At 40.3% G+C, this 21069-nt stretch overlaps 1 long non-coding RNA gene across 3 annotated transcripts in view; it reads right to left on the bottom strand.

The window, feature by feature from the left end:
• The window catches only part of LOC114044191, a 72512-nt gene that overhangs the window by 24927 nt on the left and 26516 nt on the right, over window positions 1–21069 (bottom strand). The window contains exon 3 of one of the 3 annotated variants that reach the window (XR_003569186.1): window positions 12631–12709. The exons of the other annotated variants lie outside the window; for them this stretch is intronic. This is a non-coding gene — a long non-coding RNA (uncharacterized LOC114044191). The remainder of the gene's footprint in view (window positions 1–12630; window positions 12710–21069) is intronic. 3 annotated transcript variants of the gene reach the window in all.

Here is a 21069-nt window from a genome sequence, read left to right as displayed (position 1 = left end):
ATCATAGTTTCAATATATGGGGGGGGGGTTGGCATAAAAAATTAAATGGGAATTTTTGAGGAGTTTTGTGGAAGCCACAGATGACACTTGAAGGCCAGTGACAATACAGAAAAAGTTTAGAGATTCAGAAATGCATAAAATATATGTTTTGTATTATATAATATAGCCTATGACCAAATACTTAATCCAAATTTTACAATAAGGTACTATAAACATCCTATAAAAGAAAAAGAAAAAAAATCAGACTTCTTCTCTGGTATGAAGAGAGGGCCAAAAAAATTTACATGGATTTCCAGATCATGGGGGTGCCCCATCCCTAACCCCCCAGATATGGAAAATATAACTGTACCTTTAGGTTAAGGCTCTTAATATGGGATCCATAAACTTGGGTTTTTTTAAAATATTTTAATAACAATTTCAGTATAAATTGTTTATTTCCTAATTCTAGATATTTTATTTGTTGCATTTAAAAAGCATTTTTTTTTCTGAAAAGGGATTCAGCATGCTGCCAAAGGAGTCTATGACACAAAAAAGACTTAAAAACCTTCGCTTTGGGTAATCATACTTTACATTTTTTACCTTTAGATAATATCAGTGATGCTTTGCACTTCATACATCATCCTCTTTGAGCTAACACTAGAAGGTGAGTAATCCTTGTAGTATTTCCTCCACTTTGGAGATAAGGAAACTAAGGTGCTAATAATTAAGTAACTTGCCCAGGAGTGCATATTTAATGTTGGAGCCAGAATTAGGATCCAAGGCTTTTGGCTTCCTGCTCAGTCTTTCTTCTATACAACTTCTTTCATTCTTACTTAAATGTAAGAATACCATATAGTATTTTCTTTGAATTTGACCTTTGGAAACTATTTTATAAATGACAAACTTGCTCACAAGACAGTTTGCATACTCTTAGTGAGAATAAGGAGACCAGGGGCAGCTAGGTGTATACTTACTTGCTGTGTGACCCTGGGCAAGTTACTTAACTCTGTTGCTTAGCCAAAAACAAACAAACAAAAAATGAGAATAAGGAGACCAATGGCTTCTGTGGTATATTTAATAAATTATTTAGAATTTCTCCTTGCCTCAGTTTCCCTATCTGTAAAATGCAGGGAGGATTTCTATCTGACACCAACCTCAAAAGAATACATCTAAATCTGATGATATAACACTGGTTGTGGTAGACAGGGAGAAAGCTGTCATCTCCAGCTCCAATGACCTCACTAATTCAATTTAGGGTCCCCCTTTCACTGGACCAGACCATGAGGAACTGGCTTTTGGGCAAAACGCACTTCAAAGTAGAGGATGGTTTGGCCAAAGATATATAATCCACAGCCCACTATAATCACTCTGGGCCAGGGAATGGGGGAAGCTGACAAAGCATCAGGGAAAGTAGTGGTTCATCTTTCTTCTTCTTCTCTGAAGTCAAGTATCGCTGAAGCCACATTTATGTGACAGCTAGCCAATACTCTGGAGACTTTCCTAATTAAAGTGTAAACCATATTTCCCATATAGAATTTGACTTTGAAGTTGCTTGCCTCAATGTTCTATTGCCATGTATATAAACAGTCTAAAATCTGGAAGTGCCACAGCCAGTTTGTGGAGTGCACTGGGATCTTAGCTGGAATCCATTGGGATCCTTGCATAAAGTGAGTGGACAAAGAGGCTTAATTACTACCCAAGAAGACCCTGAAAAGGAAGAGGATGAACCTGGGGCTCATGACCACAGTTCAGGAAGTCCCAATGGATACTCCTTGTCTGGGTGTCTTTTTGGTGTAGCAGCAAAATGGTTCCTGAAAGTGGGCACTTTAGTGGTCAAGAATGTGGATAAGCTACATATGCACATGGTGCCTTCTCAGGTCCCTGATAAGTGAGGCTCTCTCAAAAACCCAAGGTGATTCCTACCCATTCCTGTTCTAGTCCTCATCCCTACCCCTCTGCTCCTGGGCTGGATTTTTAATTCCCAACACTAATTGTTTCAGTTAATTAACTAAAGTCCAGGATGGCTCATCCTGAGTACCCTCCTCCTCATCCCTCCCTGAATTTTTATTCAGGTGAAATCTTCAAAGATCATTGGGAGGTAGTATGGTATGGTGAAACGAGCCTGGGATATGAGATTAGAATAGTTATACATGGATTCAAATCTTGACTCTAACACCTACATAAGTCACTTCCCTGGGACTCAGTTCCCTCGCTTATTAAACAGAGATATTAATAATTTCCCCACCTACTTCTTAAGGGTAAAATGAGACAAAGCTTTGTGAACCTTATAGAGCTATAAAATGTGAGCTAATCGCTAATTTTGCTTTCCCTTAATAGAATGTTAGTGTAGGAAACAATCAAAGAGAAATGATCAAGAATATCAATAGACTTTTAAAAGGAGAAAATAAATAGGAGGACATTAATTTTAATGCAATAGGATTTATTATGTTTCTGGCACAGTGCCAGGCATAAAATGCTACAGAAAAATCAAACAGTCCCTGTCCTCAAGGAGCTTACCTTCTAAGGGTAACAAGGTTGATTTGTGTCCAAGGAAATCTCTGACAGTTTGAAGAGAGAGCACTAACAAGGGAGAGGTAAGAGATAGCATATAGTCTGAGCCTTAGAGGAAGCTTGGGGATTTTAATGGGCAGAGATAAGAAGAGTGGATTGATGGCACAGTGCACAGCTTGTGGCACAGCAAGGTGATGCAGTGGATACAGCCCTGGACCTAGATTCAGGAAAATCTGAATTCAAATCTTCACTCACACACTTACTAGCTGTATGATCCTGAGCAAGTCACTAAACCTCTATCTGTCTCAATTTCCTCAACTGTAAAATGGGGATAATAATAGCACCTACTTCCCAGGGTTATTGTGAGGCTCTTAAAGCACTTAACACACAGTGCCCGACACGTGGTAGGCTCTTTAATAAATGCTTATTTTCTTCCTTCCTTCTTTCTCTCTTTCCTTCTTTCCTTTTTCCTTCCTTCTCTCCTTTTTTCCTTCCTTCTTTCTTCTTTCCTTCCTTCTTTTCTTCCTTCCTTCTTTTGCAAAAACACAGAGAAAGAATACTAAGTTCAAAGAACATTAAGAAGGGCAATTTGACAGGAATATAGAATAGGTGAAAGTAAACAATATGAAATAAACCTTGAATTGACACAAAAAATACACTTGCACCCAGAAGGGTGTGTCTGGAAAAAGGGAGCCAGCCCGTCAGCTCCTAGTATATTAACTATGTTCAAAATGAAGTAATAAAATAATGATGATGGTTTCCATGAATTGCACCAAATAACCAACTTCCTAGTCATACCCATGTATCAGCCTCAGGTTCTTTTTTTTTTTTTCAAATTGGCAATTGGGGTTAACTGACTTGCCCAGGGTCACACAGCTAGTAAGTGTCAAGTGTTTGGTCTGAGGTCAGATTTGAACTCAGGTCCTCCTGACTTCAGGGCCAGTGCTCTATTCACTGTGCCACCTAGGTGCCCCTTTCAGGTTCTTTTTTAGCACCTTCTTTATCCCTGACGGTGTCACCAGTCATTCCATTTACAGTAATATAGAACTCCAAAGCCCAGAGCTCTGAGTGATTCCCCAATTTGAGCCATCCCTTGAGGATGTCTGTGTAAAAATCTACACAGACAGACATTATAGCTTGAGTTGGTGAAAGTAGGGCAAGAAGTACTTTTATAGAAAAAAAAAAGACTTTCTATTGCATCCACACTTTTCTTGGGAAAGACAGTGGGACTAAAGGTCATTACATACCCTATTAGACATATTTGGGGTGAGTCACTTGGTTTTGCTTACCTGTTGGGTCTTTTCTCCTTGTTTCCTTCTTTGTAACAAGGCAAGGTTCACAGAGAAGTTGGAGGGGGAAGGGAAAGATTTATTGGAAATGACTGAGATGTAAAAACCAAAGCCATCAATAAAACTTTTAAAATAGCATTTCTAGGTATTTAAATATGAGATTGAACTCCAAGGTGAATTCCAGAGGTCAGGCACCGGTTCTGTTCTAGTCAGCCCACCATCCACAGCACTGCACTCACCATGAGGTTTAATCAAGAAATACGAGATGATGGCAGCAGTATTGAAAAAAGACAGACATCTGGAAGCTCTAATTTCCTACCACAGGGCTGAGCTAACGTGAGTATTAATAAGCTTTATTTCTTAGGGTTGGTGTGTGTGTGTGTGTGTGTGTGTGTGTGTGTGTGTGTGTGAGACAGAGGGAGAAAGAGAGAGAGAGAGAGAGAGAGAGAGATAGAGAGAGACAGAGAGAGAGAGAGAGAGTGCACAAGTCAGGAGTTTCAATTCTTCACAAATTTATTAAAAAAAAAAATTGCCTTTGGGGTATAACACAATCCTCCATCTGGTCTTTGTTAGGTATCAAATTCCCACCACTGCCAAGCTTTAGGCGCTTAAGTGCTTATAAAGTCTTTCGAAAAAACGGTTCCAACCTACCTTCCAAGTCTCGCTAAACATTACTCCCCTTTAAGAATCTAGGTCCAGCCAGATTGGCTTCCTTGCTGTTTCTCACATGCGACACTCCATTTGAGGATTCCAAGATGGGTCCTTCTGCTTATGCATAGGCTGTCCCCCATGCCTGGAATACACACTTTCTTCACCTCTGCCTCTTAGAATCCCTGGTTTCTTTCAAAGCACAAGGCAAGCCCCTAATTTACTCCAGCTTATGATGCCTTTGTTAAGTTGAATTGACCCTTGCAAATAGAATCACAGGATTTCAGGGCTGGGAATGATCTGACTTTGGAATCAGAAGTTCTGGGTGGAATTTTGCTAAATTGATTGATTGTTAGTTGATCATTCCATCACTGTTTGAAGGCCTCCTGTGAGGGAGAACCTGTAGAATGTTTCCAGAGCCCTCTCTAATTGTCTGCTACACCAAGCGTAAATCTGCCTCCATGTAGTTTCTACTCATTGCTTCCAGTCCTGCCCTGGGAGGTCCCCTTCATCTCTGTTAAGTAACATCCAACTTCTTCAAAGTCTCTTCCAATTCTAAATGCTAGACTATCATGTGGAAAAAACATTGTTATCACCATTTTATGATCGAGGAAATCAATTTTTTTTTCTGTTCCTTTTAGAAGCAGGCCTACAAGTGAAAGGGATCTCAGGAACCACAAAGTCCAACTACCTCATTTTAAAGATGAGCAAACTGAGGTCTGTGGAGGTTAAGCAACTTACCAAAGACATACAGGTGGTTGTTGTTGTTGAGTAGTTTTTCAGTCATGTTCTATTCTTTGTGACCCCATTTGGGCAAATGACCCTTTTCAATCATGTTTGACCCTTCATGACCCTTTTCTTGGCAAAGATATTGGAGTGGTGTGCCATTACCTTCTCTAGCCCATTTTACAGATGAGGAAACTGAGGCAACCAAGGTTAAGTGACTTGCCCAGGATCACACAGCTAGTAAGTGTTGAGGCCAGATTTGAACTTAGGAAGATGAATCTTTCTGACTCTAGGCCAGGCACTCTATGCACTATGGTGCCACCTAGCTGCCATACAGGTAGTTAGCATCAGAGGTGGGATTTGAACCCAGGTCTTTTGACTTTAAAATCAATGCTCTTTCCTCTGTACTTCAGAGGTGCTACGACTTAGAATATGATTTAGTGCTGAAAGGACAATGGGATCATGGATTAGGAACTGGAAGAGATCTTAGAAGCCATCTAACCCCCTCCTCTTATAAATGAGGAATTGAGAGGCTCATAAAGTTACAAAGGTAATAATTTAGGTCCTGTGAGGGATCATCTAGATATCACAACTCATTAATCGATCAATCAGGAAGTATTTATTAAGTACCTAATATATGCCAGACACCATGCTAGGCACTCAGGTTACCAGTTCAAAGAACAAGACAATCCCTACTCATAAAGAGTCCAAATTCTAATGGGGGGGATGAGTATTCATATAAATATAAACAGCATAAATATAAAGTAAAAAAAAACAAATACATACAAAGTAGTTTGGGAGGGAGGGCACTTGCAGTTGGGGGAATCAGGAGAGACTTCCAACAGAAGTGATTGAAAGTCTGAGGTTCTATCTCATACCTATCAGATTGACATGGCTGTGAATGAAAAAGTGACAAATGTTGGCAGGGCCATGGGAAAATAGGCACATTGATGCACTGTTAGCGGAATTATGAACTGGTCCAACCATTCTGGAAATCTGTTTGGAACTATACCCCCCAAAAGTTACAATACTGTGCATATCCTTTGCCCCATTGCTACCACTAGTAGGCCTATACCCCAAAAAGATCAAAGAAAGAGAAAAAGGTCCTATATGTACAAAAAATATTTGTAGAAGTTCATTTTGTAGTAACAAAAAAACTGGAAACTAAAGAGTTGCCCATCAACTAGGGAGTGACTAGACAAATTATGGTGTGTGAATATAATGGAATTCTATTGCACTTTGTTGTTTGTCCTTCCTTCTCAAAGAGGACCAATGACATCATGAAGGTGATGTCTTGACTTGTGAGTGAATTAGATCTAAGTGAAGCATAGCTGTGCAAAGTCATCAACCTTACTCTCTCCTCCAGAGTCCATTGCACCTTAAGAAATTACAAAAGAGATGATTTTGGAGAAACTTTAGAAGACTTGGATGATGAGAACAATCTATACTATAACAACAGCATTGTAAAAGGAATAACTTTGAGAAACTTAAGAATTCTGATCAATGCAATGATGAGTCATAATTCCAGAGGCCACATGATGAAGAATGATACCCACCTCATGAAAGAGAGGTAATAGAATGTAGAAGGAGACACATCTTTTTTGGCCAATATGGGAACTTGCTTTATTTCACTGTGCATATTTGTTATAAGGGTTTTGATTTTGTCTATTCCAATCCCTTCATTTTAGTTTATTAGGGAAGCTAACTAGTCACCTACCAAGACCTTGAAGAAAGGGACCCAGGGCAGGAAAATTTTGATCAGCAGATGGAAAAGCTCAAAGATTCTGAGAAGTGGGGATAAGGAAGGGTAAGGAGAAAAATAAATTTAGGTAGGGCATCACATGGGAGGCTTTAGACAAGTGAAATACTGGATGGCAAGAAGAGAGTTTGGATAAATATCCATAATGCAGGTGGAAAGGGCCTACCAACAATCTTTATCCATAAACTGTTAGGGCCAACCCTGTCTATGAGTATCACACCCCCAGGGACCATTCATTAGGTCTGCTCCCATCAGTGCCATGAGTTTCCTGAACTACCTGCCTTAGCTTGAGGAACTGTTGCCTAGTTGACCTCATCATTTATCCGACTATCTATTTGCCAGCTCCCAGGCTGTCACCATAGCATAATGGGGGAAACACTGGGCTGAGAGTTAAGAACCCTAGATTCAAGCCCCTCTTTTGCCATTTAATAGCTTTGTACCTTTGGGCAAGAAAATTTTTTCTCTTTGGGCTTCAGTTTCCTCAACTGTAAAATGAAAGGGTCTCATCTCTTCCAGACCTAAAACCCTTCCATTCTAGCACTTTAGAATAGAGACTGTAATGGAAACTGACAGGGTCTGCAGCAGGCAGCATTGGTCTCTCCCTCTGCCCGGAATCCCAGGCTCTAACCAGAAACAGAATGCTGACAAATGAAAAAAAGATGTATTTGCTGGCAGCTGCTCTGTGCAGCACAAAGACAAGCCAAGCCTGGGCTCCCACAGGAAGTTTTGAACCCACTTTCTAATTCTCAGTTTAGCTATCATCAACTCTGCCCTGATCCAATTTTGTGTTTTTACTTTGCTAAGTTTAAATCTGGCTTCTCCTTTTATGCTCTTTGAGTCTGTCCTGAGACTCTCACTGTTTGCTAGGAATTTCATATTTCCCTTGGGGTTCCCAAGTCTTAATTGCTTTCTCTTTGGAAGAGCTCTTTTCAAAGCTGTCAAGCGTTGACTAGCAGCCTGTATGTGATTAGTCTTATCAGTTTTACATTAAATATTTATTATTCTCACTGGAGATCTGAACATACAGATAGTTGGCAGCCATAGGAGACACACCTTAGGGGAAGCCCAGGACTAGGATTAGGAGGGGAACTGCAGATGAAGATCAAAAGAAAGGAGGTGTGTCATTACCGGGAGGGGAAGGGAGAGAGGAATGCACAGCCAGAGGGATGGGGGGGGAGGGAAAAAGAGGGAGGGGGAAAAGGAGAGAGGGGGAAGAGGAGGGAGAAAGGAGAGAAAGAAGGAAGGGGAGAGACACAGAGACAGAGAGAGAGACAGAGAAGAGAGAGGAAGAGAGGAGAGAGGAGAGAGAGAAAGGGAGGGTGGGGAGAGGGAGAAGTCAGAGCAAGAGTAGCCGCTACTCCTACTCCCAATTAGTGTTTGCTGTCCACATAAGACAAAGTGAACTGGGTTGGCTCCAATTATCTGGTTTGCCTGTCTAAAATAATGAAAACTAGATAGCAGGCACACATCCACTTTCATTTCTGCTATATAATAGCACATACTGCACACTCTGGCCAGCCAGTGTGTTTGACATCAACCAGCTGTTCCTTTTTGAAATACCAGCTGCTTAACCATCTGAGATGTGCAGAAACAACATTGGAGCCCATGGTGCTACCCAAATCATTGTACCTCTCTTGCTCTCAGTTTCCTCCTCTGGAACATGAAGATTAGTCACTCTCAAAAATCCCTTCCAGCTTAAGCCTCTGATTCTATGATTTTTCCTCTCTTGGAGGTATGCATGCATGTTCATCAATTAAATAAATACATTTATATATAATTAACCCTATGAAATTATCAGAGTCCAAGCATTCAAAGAATCCATTCCTCACAAGTCATGCCCACAACTTTTGTCTGAAACAACTAAACTACAATTGATTCCATTGGGTATGAGAGGTTGTCTGAATGATTGATTGTGATGCAAAGGTTAGCTTGTCAGGAATCAATCTGATTCTGTTGTTATCATCCTGGCTACCTTAGAGAGTGAATTGGATTACACAGTGATCCAGACAACTTTCTGGCAATTGGCCTGCCAAGGGTTGGGCTGATGGACCACATAGCTTTGGCCTCATTTTAACCACTAGGACAGGACATGAATTTAAACTTCCTGCATTCAAGTATTTTTTTTTTCTTTGCAAGCTGCTATGCATCAAGTGCCATATCTTGGATTATCCTTATTGACTCTAAATATTTAAAATAGTTTATGATGCTATAAACTTTAATTCCCTCAAGCTTAAATATTAAATGCTGTGCAGACTTTTCTTTCTTCAAAAGACATTCCTCCAATGTCCTCTTAGGTTTAACAACTGATTGTTCTTTACCATTAAGAATGAGAACCACTCTGATTCTAAGGATCCAAAATGAAAGTTCTTTACCCAGCCCTGTTTGAGAGAGGCAGAGACACATTTGCTTGGGTGGTATGCTGATATACAACATTTTCACGGTGAAAAGTGGGAATAATGTCCTTAGAGGACATGCAATTCCCATCCCACTGGCCTTCCGGGCTTTCTATCTTTAATCACCTCAGGTAGTTAATTATTATAATAATTATTATTATTAATGATAATGATAGCCAGCATTGATATAGCACTTTAAGTTTTTTACTTTATAAGTATTTCATTTCATCCTACTTCATTTCATCCTTGCAAAAATGCCAGGAGCTAGGTGCTATTATTATCCTTATATTGCAAGTGAGAAAATTGAGCCAAACAGAGATTAAGTGACTTGCCCAAGGTCACACAGTTGAGACATATCTAAGGAAGTATTTGAACTCAGGTCTTCTGGATCTCAAGTTCAGCAGTCTCTCCACTGTACCACCTAGATGTTTTGGAGTTTGACAAACTAGTTTTTTGGAGGCAAGACAACAATTAGGTACGTAGGTACTTGATTATCCTGGGGGAAGCCCATGATTGATGAAGAGTATGTACTGTATGTCAGAATGAATGGCATCATTGTAAGAAAATTCCATCATAGTGAAGAGAAAGACTGTTACCTTGGTTGACTTAGGACTGAGTCCTAAAGGTTCTGCCCTGATGCTCCATTAGCCTGTCAGGTTCCTTCAAGGTTCTATGACCACTGGTCTGGGGGTAATGTACAGAGCACAAGTGTAGCTTTTCCTTTTACTATAGAGGGAGGAGAAAAGGGTTTAGCAGTAGGAGAAGAAGAGGATTCCTTCCTTCAAGATGATCTGGCCATGCAGACCAGGGAGACAGAAGATATCATTCATGATCATTTGACTAAGCAGTCTTCACCTGAATTTACTAATCCTATTGCTAAACCCAGATGAGCATCATGAGAGACATGAGTCTGGGTCATGATAAAACTTTCCGTCTGGGTTCAGTAGACTTGATGGGAATCAGGTATCTATACTTGATTATAGATTATATATTTACAGATGGAAGGAAGTTTAAGGCCGTCTAATTCAGCTCTATTATAATACAGATTAGGAAACTTAGGTCCTGAAAGTTATCAACATTCCTACAGGTAGTAAGTGGCAGAACAGGGTTTTGAACGGGGTCAAATCAACCTGGGGTCAAATCCAGTGCACTTAGACTAGATGGGGAATAGATGTAGAGGCTGGATCTCTGAATAAAAGAATTAGACAGACTTTGAGATGAACAGGGCAAAGTCTCAAACAGCACCAGGGTCTGCAGAATATTTGTACATAGAGGTGCAGCTAGGTGGTGGAGTGAAGAGAGTGCTGGGCCTGGAGTCAGGAGGACTTGAGTTTTCAAATCCAGCCTCAGATATTCACTAGCTATGTGACCTTGGGCAAGTCACTTAACCCCTGTTTGCTTTAGTTTCCTCAGCTGTAAAAAATGAGGATAATAATAGTACCTACCTCCCAGGGATTTTGTGAATCTCCAATGAGATAATATCTGTAAAGCACTTAGCACAGTGTCTGGTACCTAGTGGGCAATATATAAATAATAGCCTGCTGACCATGTGATAATCAGCGATGCCATCTTGAGGAGCACAGATGTGTGCCAATCCACATACCTGGAATTTAGAAAGTCTCTTTCTTTTGAAGAAAGCGATATGTAGTAAAATAAGAGGCGTCTCATTTATCTAGATCTCCCTTAGAGCCATGGAGGGGAAGGGTGGACTTTTGACAAAGAGTTAAATGGTTTTCCCAAAATCATATAGCAGGCCTATAGCAGAAGTAAACCCAGATGTTAAGCATCATATTTGAGTTCTGCTTCCCATTGGTGGCTGTGGTACAGAAGACAGTCCAACCACAGGGACAGGCCCATTGGGAGAAAAGGCAATTCACCCTCTTGGAAATAGAGTCCCCATCTCTGAGTAGGTTGAGAGAGGGTGGGCCTGGCAGAAGGGGCCCATGATGATGGGATGGGTGAAGGGAGCAGGATCTTGCCCGCAGTGCAAGCCAATGGAGGACCAAGAGGTGGTGCCAAGGATGGCAGTTATTATAGGGAGAAAGCATTTCCACCCCACCTCCCAGTGCCCTGGGACAAAAGTCACTTCAAACTGCACTAATTGTGCCTCTGGCATCAATTTTGTCCTTTAGTCCTTATAACAACACAGTGAGATGGCCACACATTGTTCATTTATAGATGAAAAAAGCAAAACTCAGAGGGTCAAGTGACTGACTTGATTAAGTTACTTGATTAAGTCTAGTTCAGTCCAAACCCAGACCTAGAACCCTGGCTCTTTGCCCAGTGTTCTTCTTACTGCACTAAAGCCATAGTTGGTTAAGGTTGAGATTGGGGAGATGGTGGCTGCTGATAGCTTCTCAAGTGGGACACCTGAAGGACTGGACTTTCACCATAGCTGAGACTCAAAGAACCATGAAGAAAAATCAGACATAAACTCCTGAGGTAAAATGGGGGAAATTCCAATTTTAAGGGAGGCACAGATTACCTGATCCTCTTTTTCACAACCCTCTGAAATCAAGGATGTTTGACAGCTTCTTGGAGAGCCAAAATGCAGCAGCTTGAGGATATAGTACTGGGCTTTATGATCCAGCCTTGACTCCAACCCACTGCCACTGAGATGACAGTAAATCCCTGTGACAAAGCACTCGCTATGCCAAAGATTCAGGGAGATTGAGGGTCAGAGTGAATCACAGAGATTTATGGTCCCTAGATAAAATATGCAAAGAGCTATACAAATCTGAAAGCACTACATAAGTGACAGTGATTATTATTGGCATTACTGGCAGCATTCTCCAAATCTGCATCATCTTCATCATTATCAATAGAGTAGATGGAGGACAGTAGAAAGACTCACATTCAAGTTATAACTGCCACACACTAGTTGTGTTCCTTTGGCCAAGTTACTTAACTTCTCAGTGCCCCAGGCAACTCACTGAGACTGTAAGGTGGACATCAATCAATTAACCCAGAATGCCTGCTATGTGGCAGACACTGGGTTAGGTGCTGGAGAAATAAAGACAGGAGAGAAATAGTCTCTGTCCTCAAGAAGCTTACATTCTATAGAAGGAGACAACACATACACATTAAAAATATATTAATATGTGTCTTGAATCTGCACAAGGGAAAGGAGTCCCTCATACCAATAAATTACAGGTATGGATCCTTCCTCCCTCCCCCACCCCAATATTATTACAACAGAAACCTTTTCTTACCATAGATCTGTTACTGTGAGTCCAGTCGTCCTCTTTATGTTCCCCTCCAATCACCACCCCCACCCACCTGTCCCCACCTCATGCTAGAATTATTCTAATGATTTCTACTATACCTGGGCTCCCAGAATTTTTGTTTTCTTTTTTTCACACTGAGGATTTTATAGGTTGGTTCTCCCCAACTTGAGTCCCCAGCTAGAGGAGGAAGGGAGAAAAAAAGCTCTGAGTCAATCCTGTGAATATTGATTAAATGTTCAAAAGCCAAGGAGGAAGCAAAAGATTCTTGGTGACTAAAACTTATGGCTGTCCAAACGGTAAATCTGCACTGCAATTTTTCACTCTGACCCCCCTCCACGCAACTACCAGGGACCAAAGTTTAGGCATCTTTACTATGTCATTAATTTTAGTTATGTCCTTACCACAGAATGACTACTGTCTAAAGGGGCATGGGTGACAGACAATGTTTAGGCAAGTCCGATTAAGTTTCTCCTGTTTGGAGAACCTTAGGAAGATAAATAAATCATCCACGTTTTCATTATGGAAACCATTATTTAGCAATGGAGCTGTATTTCCTAGAAAGGCAGCAATGATTCATGTCAAGGAGAAGAGAATGGGAAGATGCTCATACTCTGCCTGGGGGAGCAATCCTGTTGAGGGGAGTACAGAAATGGGGGTCTTGCCCAAGTGACCGTTGGTACTCCACCCAGCACGATTGTTCTTGCCCTTCCTTCAAGGTCATTTAGTTGAAGTTGTGAATAGAAAAGTTTTCCTCTTTCATTTTTAAAGTATTTTTTTTTCACAGCCTACATTGTTAAAGACTGAAAGATGACCTAGAGTATGGAGATGACTTCCTAGAGCACTGGACCTGGAGTCAGGAAGACTTAAAGTTCAAATCCAACATCAGACACTCACTAATTGTGTGACCCCGGACAAGTCACTTATATCTGTTTGATTCAGTTTACTTAACTATAAAATGGCAATAAAAATAGAACCTACCTCCCAGGATTACTGTGAACAGCAAATGAGATAATAATTGTAAAACACTTAGCACAGCACCTGACACATAGCAGGCACTTAATAAGTCTTTCCTTCCTTCTTCCCTTCCTTCCTAAACTACTTTTTTTCATTTCTTCCTTCCTTCTTTTCTCCCTGTCTTCTTTTCTTCTCTCCCTCATTCCTTTTTTCTTTCCTTCCCTCTTTCTCTCCCTACTTCCTTCTCTTCTCTTTTTCCTTCCTTCCCTCTTTCCTTCCTTCCTTCCCTCCCTCCCTCCCTCCTTCCTTCCTTCTTTCCTTCTCTTCCTCCCTCCCTCCCTCTTTCCTTTCTTCCTTCCTTTCTTCCTTCCTCCCTTCCCTGATAAGAATGGGATAGGTAGGGCTGTGGCCAGTGACTCAGAAGTCTGGCATCTGGGGCCTAGAGCCTCTCTTCCCTCCCCCAGTGACTTCAGAGAAAGTATTATGCTTCTTTCCAGGTCTTGCCTTTCCACCAGGGGGGTCTGTTTATAATGCCACATAGTGAAGAAAACAAAAACACCAAGAGTGGGAATACACAAAATAACTTACATATTTCCTCAGTGTCTGGCAAACATTGAGCCTGACAAGAGGAGAAAGAGAAATTGGGAACATGCTCACTCTGTAGATAGAGGCCATGGCTCTGTGAGACAATGTGGGGGATTAAACATCATGCTGGGTTTTAGAGTCAGATGACCTGAGTTTGAATCCTAACTCTGCTACTTACTATCTCTATGACCTGGGGAAAGCCATCTGATGTCTCCAGGCCTCAGCTTCTCCATCAAATGAAGGTGTTAGACTAGATGGCCCCTGAGGTCTCCTTCCCCTTCCAGCTTCAGATCTATAATCATAACCGACTGTGTGACCCTGGGCAAGTCCCTTCTCCTTTTTTGCCTCAATTTCCTCAACTGTAAAAAGAAGGCAATAAAAGTACCTAACTCCCAGGGTTGCTGAGAGGACAAAATAAGGCAAAATTTGTAAAGCACTTACTACAGTGCTTGGCAAATACCAAGTACTTAATAAATGTTTGTTTCCTTTCCTTTCTTCCACTGTTGAAGTGAGGAATGGGGGAGGAGAGGTGGAAGGGAGGATGGGTAAGAAGGAATGCCCACCATTCTTGACGAATTCGCCACAAGCAAGGCAAGAAGGCATCCAGGATCCTGAGTTCTGAATTATTCCCCTTCACATTGGGATTTGGGGTGATTCTTAAATGGGATTTCATATCCACAGTTCCCATTCACCCTCCTGTTACGTCCTTCCTTCTAAGAATACTTTCCACTTACTTTGTATCTATGTACATAGTTGTCTGCACACCATCTCCTCTATTAGAGTATGAACTCCAAAATGAAAAATTTTGATTACATTAAATTGAAAAGTTTTTGCACAAACAAAGCCAATGTAACCATGATTAGGAGGGAAGCAGAAAACTGGGAAAGAATTTTTACAACCAGTGTCTCTGACACAGTTCTCATTTCTAAAATACATGGAGAACTCAGTCAAATTTGTAAGAGTACAAGTCATTCCCCAAATGATAAATGGTCAAAGGATATGAATAGGCAGTTTTCAGATGAAGAAATTAAAGCTATCTGTAGTCATATGAAGAAATGCTCTAAATCACTATGGATTAGAGAAATGAAAATCAAAACCACTCTGAGGTACCACATCATTCATATCAGATTGGCTAACACAACAAAACAAGAAAATGATAGGTGTTGGAGAAGATGTGGGAAAATTGGAACACTAATGCATTGTTGGTGGAGTTGTGAACTGATCCAACCATTCTAAAGAACAGTTTGGAACTATGCTCATAGGGCTATAAAAATGTGAATACCCTTTGACCCAGCAATACCACTTCTAGGTCTGTATCCCAAAGAGATCACACAAATGGGAAAAGGACCCACACGCACAAAAACATTTATAGCAGCTCTTCTTGTGGTGGCAAAGAATTGGAAATTGAGGGGATGCCCATCGACTAGGGAATGGCTGGACAAGTTGTGGTATATGAATGTAATGGAATACTGTTGGTGCTATAAGAAATGATGAGCAGGCAGATTTCAGAAAAATCTGGGAAGACTTATATGAACTGATGCTAAGTGAAGTGAGCAGAACCAAGAGAACGTTGTACACAGTAACAGCCATGTTGTGCAACAACTAACTTTGATAGACTTAGCTCTTCTCAGCAATGCAAGGATCTAAGACATCTCCAAAGGTCTCATGATGAAAGATGCTATCCACACCCAGAGAAAGAACCATAGAGTTTGAATGCAGATTGAAGCATACTATTTGCTCTTTTTTTTCTTCTGTTTTGTTTTGTTTCTTCTTTCTTGTGGTGCCTCCTATTGGTTATAATTCTTCTTTTCAACATGACTAATGTAAAAATATGTTTAATAGGAATGTATATGTAGAGCCTATATCAGATTGCATGCTGCCTTGAGAAGGGAGGTGGGGAGGGAAGGGGAGAAAATTTAAAACTCAAAATCTTATGGAAGTAAATGTTGAAAATTAAAAATAAATTAATAAAATTTTTTAAAAAATTAGAATTCAGCACCTGGAAGCTAATGACTCTATAAGACATCAAGAAACAATAAAATAAAATCAAAAGAATGGAAAAAAATAGAAGAAAATATTAGCTATCTCATTGGAAAAACAACTGACCTGGAAAACATATCAATGAGAGATAATTTAAGAATTATTGAACTACCTGAAAACCAAAATTTAAAAAAAGACCCTCAACATCATTTTTCAAGAAATTATCAAGGAAAACTATTGTGCTATAGGAGATGATGAGCATGCGGACTTTAGAAAAACCTAGAAAGACTTGTATGGACTGATACTGAGTGAAGTGAACAGAACCAGGAGAACATTGTACACAATAACAGCCACGATGTGTGATGACTTACTTTAATAAACTCATCTCTTCTTAGTAATGCAAGGATCCAAGACAGTTTCAAAGGACTCATAAGGGAAAATGCTGTCCACATCCTGAAAAAGAACTATGGAGTCTGAAGGCAGATCAAAACATATTATTTGCTCTCTCTCTTTTTTTTCCTTTTTTTGTTTGTTTCTTTTCTTGTGGTTTCTCCCACTGGTTCTACTTCTTCTTTCCAACAAGACTAATGTGAAAATAGGTTTAAAATGTACTTACATGTAGAGCCTATATCAAATTGCATGCCACTTGGGGTGGGGGAGAGGAGAGATGGGGAGAAAAATTGGAACTCAAAATCTTATGGAAGTGAATGTTGAAAACTAAAAATAAATTAATTAATTATTTAAAAAAAAATAAGAACATGAGCTCCATGAGAGCAGGGAACATATTTTGGCCTTTGATTATATCTCCAGTACTTAGCACAGTTCTTGGTACATAGTAAGCACTAAATAAATGCTTGTCAGTCAGCAACAACTGACAATACGATCCTCACTGCTGCAAATTGTGCCGCTGACAAATTGCAGGGCACAGGGCCCCCTCCCTGTTCCCCATGCAATGCATAGTCCTCAACCTGTCACATTCCTGGATGGTGAGATCTCCCTTCCCAGATCTGTTCCCTTGGATGGAGAAAGCAAAGATCCACTGGAGAGTGTTGAAGGTTAGTGAAGCTCTTGGAGGTCTGTGGAGGATATTCGAGTTTCCAGGTTCCTTTCAGGAGAAGCATCTTTAAGACTGGACTTAGTCTCAGGTCATGAGTTTCCAAGCTGCATTCTTTTGCCAGGTCTTGGGTTCAGTTAGCCACCGAAGCTTCTGGCTTCCTCAAAGACAAATTGAATGTCCAGACTCTGTTACTGGAACTGCACTTTACTGTCACAAAGGCAGATTATATAATATATATTAACTCCTTTAATCTGTCTTCATATATCACTCCTTCCATTCCTTTAGTCATTTTTATTGCTCTTCTTTGGATGTTCTCCAGTTTTTCTAATGATATAACAAAAGTAGAATACTCTTTTCCCAGGGCATCTTCTCAGAAACATAAAGAAAGGATGATCATTTAGGTGTTGCTGGAAGTGGTCAGTTAGCTTACTTAGTTAGATTTCAGTGCTAGTAAAAGGCCAAGGGTGGGCATTTCATTGCAAGACTGATCAGTTGTCAGCACCTTGGTCAGTGAAACCTTACTGACCAGGTACATTCCCTGATTAGTGGGTTCATAGCCCCACTCTCTTGGAACTTCTGATAATACGGCTATGGGAATTTTTCTGCCCCTCCACCACCAAAAAAAAAATACAAATTGTTTACAGCTGTTTGAATGAAAAAAGGCAGTATAACAAGTTGGTTTCCTCTGCCTTTATATCTGTAAGCAAAGACTGGAAGACCATTTGTGACAGAAGCAGTATCCAGACCCCTGCCCCCATGGAAGTTAGGCCTATTTTTTATTAAAAGCCATTGAAATCATCACTAGACTTAGTTAGTTCAAGAGATCAAAGGCGCATGCATCACTTCTTGGTCTCTTGAATAGAAAACAGCCACAAGGAGTTCTAGGTGTTCTCTAACCTGGTCAGATACATTGGAGAATATCAGAGAATTTATAAAGCCTTAGAAGTCTGTGGAGGCAAGAATGTGCTAAAGCCAGTTTGGAAGAGCCAGTTGTTAAATTTCCACTGTGAGCCTCTATACCTCAGAAATCAGCAAATGCTACAAATCAGGGCTTAATTTATTGTTTTGCTGATTGTCTCAATAAAGTGATGGAAAAAGTATTAATAATGCAAATTAAACTTAAAAGTATGTTTTTTTTAATTTTCTGAGAGCTAGTTGTTAAACATTTACCAGCACACCACTGAGTAAAGGGCATTTGAGTTTCTTGGTTCTTGGCTGGTAGACTATGAAGGGCAACCCAGTCAAGGGAACTTTGCTCACTAGAATCTACTTGGGGTATCTTCAGTGCATATCTTTGTGGAATATCCTTCTGCTATAGCTAAGCAGATCTCCTTTTGTTAATGTTGAATGATATACAACTGTCTCATTTCATTCTGATATTGAAGATAAACTATCAGGGGACTGGCCCAACCCAGGTCCATCCCAGAACTCCATTGGTCAGGGATGCTGCCCAAGGATTCCTCTATTAGATACCATTTGGATCACATGACTGCCAAGGTCCCATCTAACTCAGAGATTCTGTAGTTCTGCAATGATCAGGGTAGGAGACTGGAAAAAAATAGAGAGCTTGAGAATAAAATTTTGCCTCTGTTTCCCCAGCACCAGCCAGACAACATGGATATCTGGTCAATGGAGCAGTAGAGAAGAGTAGCTTAGTAGGCTGTCAAATCTAGAAGAAAATATTTCTTAAGACCATTTGACAACCTTTCCTCTGTTTCCACACTTAACATGTAAACTTTTGATTTTCATTTAGTTTCTTAAATGGGTTTCCCTAAGGAGTGGAGAATGCACAGGCTAGCCAAAGTGAATATCTGGTCCATTTGGCAGTTATAGTTCTCATTGTAAATTAATAAATTGGAATTATGGCTATTAAATCCATTTTCTGTGAGTGTAGTTTAGCATGAATCAAATCTCCAGAGCCTCATCATCCCTAGGTGAAATGATAAAATTGAATTTTGGCAACTCCAGAGCAGATGGAACCATAAAGACTATCATAACCCAACCAGATCAGTGACATAATCAATTAGTCAAAAATAAGCCTTTATTATGTGCCTACTACATGCAAGGAACTATGCCAAGTGCTAGGAATACAAAGACAAAATTGATATAGCTCTTGCCCTCAAGGAGTTTATATTCCACCGAGCTGCTAATTGACATAGTGGATAGAGTGCTGGGCCTGGAGTCAGGAAGACCTGAGTGCAAATCCTGCCTCAGACACTTACTAGTTCTGTGATCCTGGCCTCTGCCTCAGTTTCCTCAACTGTAAAATGAACATAATAATAATAATAACATCTTCTTGCCAAGGATGTTATGAGGATCAAGTGAGATAATAAAGTACTTAGCACAGTACTTGGCATTTAGTAGGTGCTTAATAAATACTTGTTTCCTTCTTTTTCCACACCAAAGTGCAGTAACCCTAGGAGACCTGAGTCTGATCTTTTCTTTACTGCACTTCTCATTTTTAATGCCTAGAATTTATTTGTGATAACTTCAGGACCATTTCCACAAGCAAGCAACATGGTATAGGAAAGGTCACCAGCCTAGGCATGAAGGATACCTGGGTTCTGCCTGTCTACCATTATGTGACAGCTATGGGACCAGCTAGGTAGTATGGTAAATAGAGCACTGAGCTTAGAATCAGGATGACTCATCCTCATGAATTAAAATCCAGCTTGAGACACTGACTAGTTGTGTGATCCTGGGTAAGTCACTTAACTCTGTTTGCCTCAGTTTCCTCATTTGTAAAATGAGCTGGAGAAATTCCAAATGGGGTCATGAAGAGTTGGACATGACTGAAACAACTCAACAACATAGGATCATGGACAAATCATTCTCTGAGCCTCAATTTCCTCATCCCTGAAATGGGGATGATAATAATATCGCTAGTACTTACCTCACAGGTTATAATGAGAATCAAATATGAAAAGCATTAGGTTATATAAATGTCATTTATTCATTGATAAATGAATGAAAAATCATTGATAGCAATTATTATGTGCCAGGTATGGTACTCAATGTTGTGGACACAAATCTCTAGAAAGAAGATGACACATATAGAGGTATGGGTAGCCAAAGAAGTGTGTCACAGAATTACAGGTAAGTGGAGTCATAGGGCAATTTTGAACCAGAACACAAAGTGATTATAGGTCACAGACTCTTTCTTATGCTCATGGACTATTGGAACTGTAAGGAACTTTAGAGGTCATATAGTCAAACCCCCTATTTTACAGGTGAGTAAACTGAGTCATACACTTTGTGTGACCTAGCTGGGCCTCAAACCCAAGGCTTCTTGACTCCAAGTTAAGTTCTGTTTCCACTAAGTTCATTCCAACAACCAAGAGTTTAATAACACTGAAGAATAACGCATTCTACACTTACAGAAATAGAAAACTGAGCTTTTGTCTCCATGTGGAACCTTGTGATGACAATCTTGAGTCATTTCATAACAAGTGCATCCTGAACCACACTAGTGAGAGGCATTGAGAGGGATGTGCTGGAACATTATGAAAACAAAAAATTCTAATTAAGGACTCTGATCAACTTAATTATCAATAGATTATAGAGGACTGTCTATCTCATGACAGGTGGATGATAGACTAATACACAAAATATAAAATGCATTTTTGGAAATGGCCAATGTGGAAATTTGTTTTACGTAACTATGCTTACATATGAAAGTCTTTCCTTCTTTCCTTCCTTCCTTTCTTTTTCCTTCCTTCCATACTTCCTTCCTTCCTCCCTCACTTCCTCCCCTTCTTTGCTTTTTTCCTTCTCTTCCTTTTCTTCCCTTACTTCCTCCCTCCATTCCTTCATTCTTACCTCCCTCCCTTCTTCTCTCCCTGCCTCCTTTCCTTCCTCACTTCCTTCCTTCTATCCTTTCTTCCTTTCTTCCTTCTTTCCTCCTTCCCTTCCTTCCTCCCTCCTCATTTCCTCCTTCCATTTGTTCCTTCCCTCCTTTCCT

Source organism: Vombatus ursinus, unplaced genomic scaffold (genome assembly GCF_900497805.2).
Source record: "Vombatus ursinus unplaced genomic scaffold, bare-nosed wombat genome assembly UNPS02014772.1, whole genome shotgun sequence".
In the NCBI taxonomy this organism is placed as follows: Eukaryota; Metazoa; Chordata; class Mammalia; order Diprotodontia; family Vombatidae; genus Vombatus; species Vombatus ursinus.
Note: the sequence above shows the minus strand (reverse complement) of the source record. Positions and strands in the feature narration are given on the sequence as shown.